This window comes from Mercenaria mercenaria, chromosome 2, assembly GCF_021730395.1.
Source record: "Mercenaria mercenaria strain notata chromosome 2, MADL_Memer_1, whole genome shotgun sequence".
NCBI classification, from domain to species: domain Eukaryota; kingdom Metazoa; phylum Mollusca; class Bivalvia; order Venerida; family Veneridae; genus Mercenaria; species Mercenaria mercenaria.
Window position 1 is genome coordinate 28657945 of NC_069362.1, and position 13963 is coordinate 28671907.

A 13963-nucleotide genomic window follows, 5' to 3' on the forward strand; every position below is an offset into this window, starting at 1 on the left:
CCATGGATTATTTCCAGGGAATATTTCCAGGGAGTATTTCCAGGTGAACCAGGGAATATTTCCAGGGAGTATTTCCAGGGATACTAGGCAATATTTCCAGGTGAACCAGGGAATATTTCCAGGTGTATCAGGGAATATTTCCAGGGGTACTACTATTCAAATTTTCCATGGAACACTGGATTTTTTCCATGGAATCCTACTCTGATACTCCATGGAATAATTCCATGTTCTTTTCCATGGAAATCCCTGTACATTCTACAGACGGGGATGCGGCTCTGCTGAACATACCGGCATTTGATCCTTTTGTGTGTCTTTTTAAAGTGATAATTGTAAGTGAGTTTAGAAGATATAATTGAGTTTGAAGAAGTCTTGGGAGTGTGCATGATGGTGGGCAACAAATTCATTACAAATCCCAGTACAAATGAGCTCCCCTGTATCTACATATACTTAGTGGACAACAATCACTTTCACAATATCACCAGTATATTTTATTTATTTTGTTGGATTTAATGTCGCACCGACACATGATAGATCATATGGCGACTTTCTAGCTTTAATGTCGGAGGGAGACCCCAGGTGCCCCTCCGTGCATTATTTCATCATGAGCGGGCACCTGGGTAGAACCACCGACCTTCCGTAAGCCAGCTGGATGGCTTCCTCACATGAGAATATCACCAGTATAACGGGCTTCTTCAGGGCTATATATTTTTGCGAAAAATGCCTCAAACATTACAATAACAAAACAAGTGGGTCATGATGACCCTGGATCGCTCACCTGAGAAATATGAGCTACATGTTTCAAATGTCAAACGGATGATTTTTAGAAATTTTTTGGAAGATTTTCCGATGTACAATCAAGTAACCCCTGGGGTGGGGCCAATTTTACCTCAGGGGTCATGATTTGAACAAAGTTTGTAGAAGTCTACTAGGCAATGTTACATATCAAATATCTAAGATCTAGGCCTTCTGGTTTATTTTTAGCAAATTCATGAAGTTTTCCCTATGTACAATCAAGTAACCCCTGGGGCTGGGGGGGGGGGGGGGGGGGGGTCAAGATTTGAACAAATTTTGTAGAGGTCCACTAGGCAATGCTACATGTTAAATATCTTAGTTCTACGCCTTCTGGTTTATTTTTAGAACATTTTGAAGATTTTTCTATGTACAATCAAGTAACCCCATGGGGCAGAGTCAATTTGACCCCGGGGACATGATTTGAACAAATTTTGTAGAAGTCTACTAGGCAATGCTACATGTCAAATATCTAAGATCTAGGCCTTCTGGTTTATTTTTAGAAAACTTTCCTATGTAAATTCAAGTGTCCCCTGGGGTTGGGTCAATTTTGACCCCGGGGTCATGATTTGAACAAATTTTGTAGAGGTCCACTAGTCTATGCTACTTGTCAAATATCTAAGCTCTAGGCCTTCTGGTTTATTTTTAGAATTTTTTTGAAGATTTTCCTATGTAAAATCAAGTGACCCCTGGGGCGGAGTCAATTTTGACCCTAGGGGTCATGATTTGAATAAGTTTTGTACAGGTCCACTAGGCAATGCTACATGTCAAATATCTAAGCTCTAGGCCTTCTGGTTTATTTTTTAAAAAAATTTTGAAGATTTTCCTACAGAAATCTATGTAAAATCAAGTGACCCCTGGGGCAGGGTCAATTTTGATCCTGGGGTCATGATTTGAACAACTTTAGTAGAGGTCCACTAGGCAATGATACATGTCAAATATCTAAGCTCTAGGGCTTCTGGTTTTTGAGAAGAAGATTTTTAAAGTTTTTCCTTTTGGCTGCCATGGCAACCAGAGTTCTGCATGGAATTCAATTCTTTGAATAATTTTTAAAGAAGACCATCCAAGGAACATCCCTGTGAAATTTCATCAAAATTGGCCTGTTGGTTTAGGAGGAGATGTTGTTTAAAGGGAAGTGTGGACAGACGACGGATGGAAGTACAACGGACGGTGAGTGATCACAATACCTCACCCTGAGCACTTTGTGCTCAGGTGAGCTAAAAAGACACCAACACGAAACACATTGTATCATCTGCAAAAGAGACCAATACCCCAAAACGGAAAATGAATTGACTTGCGGAGATTGTAATATGGACTGTAGATCAGAAGAATGCTATCAAAAACATAAACAAATACCAATACATAACACAGGAAAAATTAAAGGAAAACCCAGTGAAACCTCACAATGCGACAAATGGTGGAAGTGTCCTTTATGCTACAAAGTTTTAAGATTGGATCAATGAAAGAAAGAAGAACACCAATGCAGAGAGTATATACATAGCAGTTTGTGTAACAAATATGTATTTAAAGGACAATACTTTTGTGTTACTTAAGAGCCACCCCAGCCAAAGACAATCACATTCCAAAGTTTATATTTTTGACTTTGAGTGTAGTCAGGATGAAACATCAGTGTGTGAAAATGGACATGTACCCAATAGAAAAAAATGATTGTAAAGACTGCTAATCCCAACAGGTATGTAAATCTCGCTCCAAATTGTAAAAGGTCATGGTGCAGTAAAACCATGCATCATCCAAATTTTGTAGTGGCTAATACTCTTTGTCCCGAGAGCATTGATAAAGAATTAATGCCAGAGTCTGTATGTAAAAACTGAAGTACCCGTTGTGACCAATGTGACAACTCTGACTTGCCTGATAACGAAGATGAAGGGCCATGCCTAGGGACATGCGTTTTTAGCAGTCACGTTTGAAGGAACAGATACTGCAGAAAAATTTGTCGAATGGTTGTTTTCTGATCAACATCAATATTTTAAAATAGTTGCCCACAATATGACAGGCTACGAGGGTTATTTCCTTTTAGAATATCTCATAGACAAATCCCTTAGACCCAACAAAATCATTTATAGCATTTGCATATCAAAGTGATTGACAGTCTCAATTTTTTACCCATGAAATTATCTGCGTTACCAAAAGCCTTTGGATTAGATAAATTGAAAAAGGGATGGTTCCCTCTTTATTTTAATACAAAAGAAAACCAAAATTATGTAGGACTCTACCCTGAGGTTAAATATTATGGATCTGATTCGGACAATCACTTTCACAACATCACCAGTATAACGGGCTTCTTTAGCACTATATATTTTTGCCAAAAATGCCTCAAACATTACAGTAACGAAAAAAGACACCAACTCAAAACACATTGTATCATCTGCAAAAGAGACCAATACCACAAAACGGAAAATGAATTGACTTGCGGAGATTGTAATATGGACTGTGGATCAGAAGAATGCTATCAAAAACATAAACAAATACCAATACATAATACAGGAAAAAATAAAGGAAAACCCAGTGGAACCTCACAATGCAACAAATGGTGGAAGTGTCCTTTATGCTACCAAGTTTTAAGATTGGATCAACGAAAGAAAGAAGAACACCAATGCGGAGAGTATATATGTAGCAGTTTGTGTAACAAATATGTATTTGAAGGACATTAATTTTGTGTTACTTAAGAGCCACCCCAGCCAAAGACAATCACATTCCAAAGTTTATATTTTTGACTTTGAGTGTAGTCAGGTGGAAACATCAGTGTGTGAAAATGGATATGTACCCAATAGAAAACAAGAGCTGTCGGATGACAGCATGCTCAACTATTCAAAGAATTGATTGAAGAATGGGGTCAAAATATTTCTACAGATATTCAGACAAAAGAAAAAGAATACATTAGACAAACAATGTTCTTGTATTTGTGGATTTCGATAAGTCTTGCACTAAATGGCAATGTGTGAACCAATTTCAAAGACCAAAAAGGGCCATTATTCAGCCAAAATAGTTGTCAGAGTTATGTACTCTTGCCTAAAGATAGAAATCATGATGATAAACAAGTGTTCAAAGTTTAAAAGCCATATGTCAAATAGTTTTGACAAAATGTGGACTTGTATGAAATCAGAACCAATTTCCAAGTCCAAAAAGGGCAACAATTCAGCCAAAATATATGACAGAGTTATGTACTCTTTCCTACAGATAGAGACTATTATACTGAACAAGTGATAAAAGTTTCAAAGCCATGTCAAACACTTTACACAAAATATGAACTGGTACGAAAAACTTAACCAAGATTTCTAAGTCAAAAGAGGCCATAATTCAGCCAAAATCCTTGATGAAGTTATGTACTCTTGCCTATAACTGGACATGGTGATGGTAAACAGGTGTTGAAAGTTTCAAAGCTTTATCTTCAAAGATTTTATCAAAATATGAACTGGTACGAAAAACTTAACCCAGATTTCTAAGTCAAAAAGGGCCTTAATTAAGCCAAAATCCTTGATGGAGTTATGTGCTCTTGCCTTTAACTAACCACGGTGATGGTAAACAAGTGTTGAAAGTTTCAAAGCTTTATCTCAAAAGACTTTGTCAAAATATGAACTGGTATGAAAAACTTAACCAAGATTTCTAAGTCGAAAGGGGCCATAATTCAGCCAAAATCCTTGACAAAGTTATGTACTCTTGCCTATAACTGGACATGGTGATGGTAAACAAGTGTTGAAAGTTTCAAAGCTTTATCTCAAAAGACTGTGGACTGTGGACTGGTACCAGGGTTTTTTTTGGCCGTTTTTATAGCCGTTATTGGGCTATATTCCTAATGCCAAAAAGTATGTATTTTCCCCAAAATTAGTGCAAAAATTCCCAATCAACATTCTGAAGAAAAATTTTATCAAAATTGCACAAACATCGACCAAATAATGGACAATATTGTAATAACAGTATGTTAAAGACGTTGTACAATGTGAAACAAGTGTATGAGAAAGTACTTAAACACATTCTTACTATATCCTATGGGACTAAATATTTCCCAATTTGGAACATTTAGGCGTCAAAATTCCCAATATTTGTGGTATAGGCTACGTTCCCAAATCAGAAAGAAAAAACCCTGGGACGAAAAACTTAACAAAGGTGTGACGCCGTGGTGAGTAGGATAGCTCTACTTATTCTTCAAATAGTCGAGCTAAAAATGATTGTAAAGACTGCCAATCCCAACAGGTATGTGAATCTTGCTCCAAACTGTAAAAGGTCATGGTGCGGTAAAACCATGCATCATCCAAACTTTGTAGTGGCCCATACTGTTTGTCCGGAGTGCATTGATAAAGAATTAATGCCAGAGTCTGTATGTAAAAATTGCAGTACCCGTTGCGAAGAATGTGACATCTCTGACTTGCCTGATAACGAAGATGAAGGACCATGCCCAGGAACATGCGTTTTAAGAGAAGTCACGTTTGAAGGAACGGATACTGCAGAAAAATTTGGCGAATGGTTGTTTTCTGATCAACATCAATATTTTAAAATAGTTGCCCACAATATGACAGGCTACGAGGGTTATTTCCTTTTAGAATATCTCATAGACAAATCCCTTAGACCCAACAAAATCATTTATAGCATTTGCATATCAAAGTGATTGACAGTCTCAATTTTTTACCCATGAAATTATCTGCGTTACCAAAAGCCTTTGGATTAGATGAATTGAAAAAGGGATGGTTCCCTCATTATCTTAATACAAAAGAAAACCAAAATTATGTAAGACTCTACCCTGAGGCATGATTTTATCAGCAAGAAAGAGAGAGCTGATTTGTTAACATGGCTGAATGAGAGAAAGAATGATCTCTTTGATTTTAGAAAAGAGATGTTGGAATATTGTAGAAGTGATGTTGATATTTTGAGAGCGTGTTTAAAATTTAGAGAATTACTTATGGGTGCTACGGGTGAAAGTCAGTTTGAAATCAACGCAAAAAGACAGGAAGAAGAAGAGTTAGTACAGGCCATAGATCCATTTGATTCAGCTATAGTCAGTTACTATAGCTTCTGTCTGCATGAATGTATTTAGGACCAAATTTTAAGAAGAAGAATGGAAAGTGAAATTTAAGTGTCTTTTTGATGAAATTGTGCAAGGTAGTGCTGCAGAAAATATTACCATTCCTGAATACAGCGACGTATCATTGGGGAGCAATGATGAAAATGTGAAATTTCTAGTAAGAGGAAATGATAGTGTAAATGTTTCCCAAGTTACAAGTGTGTTAGTGATGTGGTTGATGAAATTGATGTAAATAGTGCTGCAAGTGGAATTAGTAGTGATGAAGAAAATCGATGCATGCTTTCTGAAAAGGAAGGTGAAAATGAGGATAGTAATATCGATAAAATAATAAGAGCTCTTAGAACACAACATGCCCCCCTTGATGCACTCAGTAACTGCACAAGGAACAGAAATTATTTGGTCATTGTACACAAAAGTTCTACTAGTCTGGGTCAATGTGACCTTGACATTTGACATATTGTCCTAAAAATCAATAGGGTCATCTTCTGGTCATGATCAATCTCCCAATTAAGTTTCGTAAACCTTGGCTTAAGCGTTCTCAAGTTATTGCCCAGAAATGATTTAACTGTTCTGGGTTTAATGTGACCTTGACCTCTGACCTACTAACCTCAAAATCAATAAGGGTCATTGTTGTATCCAGTGACTAGTTAAGTAATGTTAGTACTTTGATACTTAAAGGCGTTTCACACTGTGTTGTTCTCACGATGTAACCGACCGTATATCCGGTTTAGTTAATGAGCTGAATCTGCAATATTAAAGACTCATTTCACACATGTGCTGTGTTTATTCTGATTATTATACATGGTTATTCGGGTTCGTGCAACCAAGCAACATAAAAGTCATCTGCTTGTCATGATCAACTCCCTATCAACTTTCATGATCCTAGGCCCATGAGTTCTTTAGTTATCATTTGGAAACCGTTTAACTGTTCCGAGCCACTGTGTCCTTGACCTTTGACCTACTAACCTCAAAATCAATAGGGATCATCTGCTGATCATTATCAACCGCCTTATCAAGTCTCATGATCCTAGGCCCAAGCGCTCTTAAGTTATCATCCGGAAAATGTTTAACTGTTTCAGGTCACTGTGACCTTGACCTTTGACCTACAGACCTCAAAATCAATAGGGGTCATCTGCTGGTCATGGCCAAACTCCCTATCAACTTGCATGATCCTTGGCTCAAGCGTTCTTGAGTTACCATCATTTAACTGTTCCGGGTCATTGTGACCTTAACCTTTGACCTACTGGTCTCAAAATAAATAGGGATCATCTGCTGTTACGACTAACCTCCTTATCAACTTTCATGATCCTAGGCCCAAGCATTCTTGAGTTATCATCCGGAAACCGTTTAACAGTTCCGGGTCATTGTGACCTTTGATCTACAGATCTCAAAATCAATAGGGGTCATCTGCTGGTCATGGCCAACCTCCCTATCAACTTTCATGATCCTAGCCCCAAGCGTTCTTGAGTTATCATCTGGACATCATTTAAAGGTCCATTACTAAGGGAAAGTGAGTTGGCAATTTTTTTCATAGCCAGTGCATAGACTTCTGCAAGACACTAAATAATGAAGATTGGCAGGTCAAAATTTACAGAAGGTTTTTGGAACTCAAAGAAATGTATGTGTATTATGTTGAAATTTCAATGAATCGACAGAATGACCCCCCCAGGTCTTTTTAACTTTCTTCATACTTCATAGAAAAATAATTGTACATATACTGTGATTTATTTCGAATTTCTACATACCAACTTTCATTTTCCAATAAAATGAAATAGTTTCTGTGCTTTTTAAAAGAAATTAAAATGTTCACTTTCCTTAGTATTGGACCTTTAACTGTTCTGGGTCATTGTGACCTTGACCTTTGACCTACTGATCTCAAAATCAATAGGGGTCATCTGCTGATTATGACTTACCTCCCCATCAACTTTAATGATCCTAGACCCAAACATTCTTGAGTAACTGTTATCATCCGGAAATGGATTGGCCTACATACAAACCGACCTACTCACCGACATCTGAAAACAATAAACCCCTCCTTCTTTGAAGCGGGGCATAATAAGTGATGATGATGATGATGATGATGATGAAGTCGAGCAACAAATCTGCAGGGAAATGGCAACAAAACGACACGTTTGTTATTGGACGTACACCATAAGAAAGATTTTCACTTACACTGAATATTCACAAGCAAATGGATACTAGCATTGATTCTTGGAACTATGAAACAAATTGACTGGTATTTGTAGACGTCTTTCAACACTGGGAATTATTTAATTGACAAGTAACACTTTTGTTGACATCTCTCACTACTGAAATTACCTAATGTATAATTGTTTATATCTGATATTATATTAATTATTATAATGCACTTACTTTGGTGTATTTTGTATAGAAACAACTTATATATTTAAGTAAGCAGTACTGTGCTTACTGACTGTATTACATTAGAGAATTTTGAGTTTTCATATTTTATGGTAGGAGTGTTGTGAATTTCTCGATTTTTCTATATTAAATTATAATGTTACTTGTTGGTAACTCCGTCGTCACATAACTAAAATATTGTTAAATTTGGTGTAATACATAATTCTAACAATCGGTTATGTTTTGAATCCATCAGTTTTGGTTCCGTTGGTTTCTTAACTGTTCACAAGGTTTACTCAAGAAATGTAAAACCAGCACAGATGATAACAGATTATTGATATATAACAAGTAACTTTTTATTAACAAAACGCGATAACTGTGACCTTTATTTACTAATACCGGATTAACCCATAACATTGAAATAGGGAATCAGGTAGACACATTATATGACAAATATCATATATTGCAAAACCGATGTAAGATGCATCTTGCTCTAGTGGTTAACACATATGATTTGTAAGCTTACGGTGCTGGTTCAAATACAGTATGAGCTACTTTTTTATTTTTCTATCATGTTTTCACCAGGAGAAGGAATACAGGTAACTTATACTGAGTACTTATTGACATTTTGCAGAGGATCTCATATTAGAATAGACATTGAATCTATCAACATTGCAAAATGAATAAAGAAAACTCTCACAAGGAATATGAAACCAAAGTTGCGATTGTTAAAGACATTAAGAAGGTTAATAAAATGTTATGTTTAAAACATATCAGTAACATATTTATAACGACTCATGTGAGCATTTCATCACTGAGGTCAGTGGCTACAGACACTGCTAGCGAGCAGGATGACTACTCAGATACCGATAGTGCTTTTTTAATGAACTTCTGTATATATATACCGTATGTCATGACATGAACGGTAAGTTAAATAAACAAATAAATAAAAAAAAAACAATGAAAGAAAAAATAAATACAAAAGACAAAATACACCATACAAACATAAAAAGTAGAAGTCCGATACAATATCCACTGGACTACAAATCTGTTATGGAGTAACACGTCATTTTTAGAGTTAAGAATACTACATCATACAAATTAACACCACTTATCAGACAATATACCTGCTTTACAGGTTTTTGGATTTTACCAAGTACCGTTAAAATAAAATTATCGCGATCCGTTAATACCTCCATGTAATAACGTAAAATAATCAAAATATCAAAACACAAAACATACGTAAATTGAGTTTTTAACAGCTTATTTAATATCATAATTATTCTATATTTCAGCAACTAATAAAACGCTAAGCCGAACTTCTGGAGCAAACTGCGAAGTAGGCATAAAATTGGACTGGTTTACTTTTCAAATTATAGTTAAATGGATATGCTTTTTATGAGGTACCATTAATTTTAACATTTGCACACAGGACTGGTGTGTTGTGATTTTCTAACTGTATATGATAAAAGCCGTACTGCAATAAGCCGCATAATAACAGTGATCATTTTGAAAACACGTGTTACCTGTCAGGGGTCATTATAGACAATTGTGTATCAATGCACACCTTCGTTTTGGTATAATCTGGGTAGTTGTAGTCGAGTACTTGTAAAAACAAAAAAATAAAAAAATAGAAACACATCAATTTTAATGCGGCCGTTTGAACGACACCAAAGTGCCCATATGTCATCTTTTCGATCAATTACCCAGATTAAACAAACACAAAGGTGTGAATTGATGCACAAGGGTCAATGAACCCTGACAAGTAACACGTGTTTGCAAAATCATGATCGCGTAAATTGCAATTATGCCACTTACTGCAGTACCACTTAAATCATAAACAATTAAAAAATCATACCACATCCGTGTACAAACGTTAAGATTAGGGTTACATCATAAAGAACATATCCTTTATAATTTAAAAGGTAAACCAGTCCAATTTTTTTCCGACTTTGCAGTTTGCTGCAGAAGTTCGTCTTTGCATTTTATTAATCGCCGATAAATAGAATAACGATATTTGTTAAACTGTTATCTGTGTTGGTTTTACATTCTAGAGTTTTCCTTTTAGCACAAAGTTTAGCACCAACAATAAAACAAGAGGGTCATGATGACCCTGAATCACTCACCTGAGTATATTGAACCACATGTTTCAAATGGCAAACTGATGCTAAAATATTAGAAAGTAGATCACTAGTCACATTTATGGTCACTGAAAGACAGTTTAAAGATTGGTGTGCAAAATTGTACATATCATCCAAATTTCAAGGCTGGATCTTAAACTAGAGTGGTCACATGCAAAAGTTTACGCACTGACACACGGACGACATAGACATACTGACCTAGTTTTTGACCGCAGTTGACCTAGTTTCGAACTTGACCTAGATATCATCAAGATGAATATTCAGACCAATTTTCATACAGATCCCATGAAAAATATCGCCTCACAAGGTTTTTTCTATTATTTGACCTACTGACCTAGTTTTTGAAGGCACATGACCGAATTTCGAACTTGAACTAGATATCATCAAGGTGAACATTCTGACTAATTTTCATGAAGATCCATTGAAAAGTATGGCCTCTAGAGAGGTCACAAGGTTTCTTTATTTTTAGACCTACTGACCTAGTTTTTGACCGCAATTCACCCAGTTTCGAACTTGATCTAGATATCATCAAAGTGAATATTCTGACCAATTTTCATGAAGATCCATTGAAAAATATGGCCTCTAGGGAGGTCACAAGGATTTTCTATTTTTAGACCTACTGACCTAGTTTTGGACCGCACATGACCCAGTTTCGAACTTGACCTAGATATCATCAAGATGAACATTCTGACCAACTGTCATAAAGATCCCATGAAAAATGTGACCTCTAGAGTGGTCACAAGCAAAAGTTTACGCACGGACGCACGCACGGACGATCACAAAATCTTTGCTTAAGGGAGCCATGGTGAAATAACTAATGACTTTGAATTATCTCCCTGTAGTAGTGAAGTTGTGAACAAACGCTAAATACCACCTATCAGGTTATGGAAACCACTTTTAACGAGGAACCGAGTACTCGATCGAAAAAATCGGCAAGTACTCGAGTACCAAAATCAGTACTTGTTGCCATCCCTAGTTTTTAGTCTTTTCTTCTTTTAATTTTTTTTTTTGAGTACTCGATTACTAAATTTCATAATCAATACTCTGAACACTGAATGAGTACTCGGTTAACCATTGCCATCCCTATTTTTTTTAACTTAATAATAGTGGAAGTCAAGACCCGAAATATATTGATAATAGGTGACTCACTCGTCAAAGGTGCACAACAGGCAGCTTATTTACGTCCCAATGTGGATTTGGCCTAGGTAATTTCTTTAAAGTTTTATGGGAAAGCGTCAGTGGGATGGTAATTTGTGACTTATATGATACTGTGCAATACCTATTGACTTTCAATATGCTACCAGAAGTTCTGATTATTCATTGTGGAAGAAATGACCTTGGATCTGGAGTCGTTTGGATGATGCCAAACACAAAGTTTATTTGGTCTCAGATTCTACCAAGGAGGTCCTGGCATTATATTCCGCACTATGTTACAGCAAACAAAATGCGACCAAGAGTTAACAGGTGTCTGGAAACTTATTTCATAAATAATGAGGGTGCTTGTATGAAATTTAAGTTTCATGAAGATATAGTCTTAAATGTTATATATATATATATATATAATGAATAATATTGAATAAGTAATATGTATATGTTTGCTCCAAATTTAATGTCACTATTCTCAAGGCTCATGGCAGTACTAATCTATTTGACAGGATGCCAAAAACAAAAACGACAGAAAGGAAGAGGGACAAGCAACCACAGCCTAGGTGTCCGATGTGCAACTCCTTTAGCTACTCTAGGGAGGAAGAGCTCATGTCGCACATTGTCAACTGTGTAAAAGAGTCCGCAAGAAAAATGAAACAGTGTGGCCTTTGCCAGTATCAAACCGACAAAACAGCCTCTCTGAACGGGCATATGAAGTCCAAGCATCCAGAAGCAGTTGAAGCAAGGAATGACCCCCAGCCTCAGGAGAATACTAACAAAGCAGAATGCTCTCAACAAAGTACCAAACCAATGGAAACAATCACCATTCCTGATGATTTGGAAAGGTACTCAGATCCAAGAGAACTTATTGGGGAAGAGGCAGCTTCAAATCAAGGAACAGATGGGGAAAGCGAGCACACTAGCTTAACGTCTGATGAGGATTCTGAAGATGAAACACCACAAAAAATGGTGCATAAACCAGTGCAGAAGGAAAATTGAGCAGACTTTTATACCACTGAGAAAATCAACTGAGCCTGCTCTGCCGTATGGAGGACAGCCATCTAGGTTGCAGCCACTGAGCTTTCAGGGAATAACGCCATTCAATGCATTTGTAGCCCCAAAAATGGACAAAGAGACCCAGACTGAACTTAAAGCAAAGACAGTAACACACCGTGTATTCATGAAGAAAAGGGGAGAGTTTGTGGAGGAAGAGGAAGAGACTGTCCAGTCGAACAGTATTAAATGAATGATAAAGAAAAATGGATGGACATAACTTTTTTTTTTTTTTTTTGTTGGATTTAACGTCGCACCGACACATGATAGGTCATATGGGGACGTAACTAAGTAATACCCCAGTCACACATACGGCGTGGATAGCTACGTTTAGCCACGGATAGAAACGTAGTAATCCATATCGATCCGTACCTGTGCCGTACCTCAAAGTAGTAATCCGTATCAATCCGTATTAACACTTGGTCAAAACGTATTCAAGACGTACTCCAAACTTGCACATTTCTCCAACTTTTGAACATGCACAAAAGTTTGAGCGATCCGTGGCCATTTGAGCGTGACTTAGTCCAACTTGGTCGAAACTTATTCATCCGTAGTTAAATATATTAAACGTAGTTACCTGTACTGAAACGTACCTTGCCGTAGTTTTACATGATGTAAAAGATAATCATAATGAAAACGCTGGCTAAACGTGACCTATTTATATGAAACTTACGGACCCGTTACTAAACCTTAATGCAAACGTAGTCATGCGTATTGATCCGTAGGTTAACGTAGTTATCCGAGGCTGTCCGTACTTAAGCGTAGTTCAACGTAGTTCACCGCAGATCCGTCAACGCGCTGGGCTAGTTGTCAGGCGCAGTAAAACGTAGTTCAACGTAGTACGCCGTACCTATCCGTACTTATTCGCGTCCTGTATCTTTTTGTTCCCCATTTCTCACCATTTTTTCCGTACTAAGATGTACTGCTCCGTACTTATCCGTGTCCACTCCATCACAAATCAATCTGATCCGCACCGTACCTCAACGCACGGAAATATCCGTATGTGTGACTGTAGCTTAAAAAAAACAAAAAAACAAGAGGGCCATGATGGCCCTATATCGCTCACCTGTTATCATTGCACTTGAGGACAAGAAGGTCCTCAGAAAAGATATCTCAGTCCAAAGGACAGGAACAACAAAGGGAAGAAATTTAACCAAAAAGAAAAAAAAAATTCTTACAAGGTATAGATATGTCAAAATACACCTAAAAATTGGAGGTATCATCCATGTTGTACCACAGAAAAATGGTCTCGGTTTTTCCCTATGGCCAATAATAAAAAAGTTACTAAAAATAAGCTATTTATAGTAACGTAAAAGGGAAGTAATAATAAAAAAAAAATATTGTAAGTGAACAAAAGAAGGATCTGCCAAATAAATCTCTGACATAATGAAATTTCAGATCAGTATCTTCATTAGTTACGGAGATATACCCATTT

At 36.8% G+C, this 13963-nt stretch overlaps 1 protein-coding gene across 2 annotated transcripts in view; it reads right to left on the reverse strand.

Annotated features, from left to right (window-relative positions):
- Positions 1–13963, reverse strand: part of LOC123563590 (40-kDa huntingtin-associated protein-like) — a 44028-nt gene continuing 30065 nt past the window's right edge. For both annotated transcript variants that reach the window (XM_045356463.2, XM_045356464.2), the window contains one exon: positions 1–13963. This exon is cut by the window's right edge and continues 15197 nt beyond it. The gene's annotated coding sequence lies outside the window, so the exon portion shown is untranslated.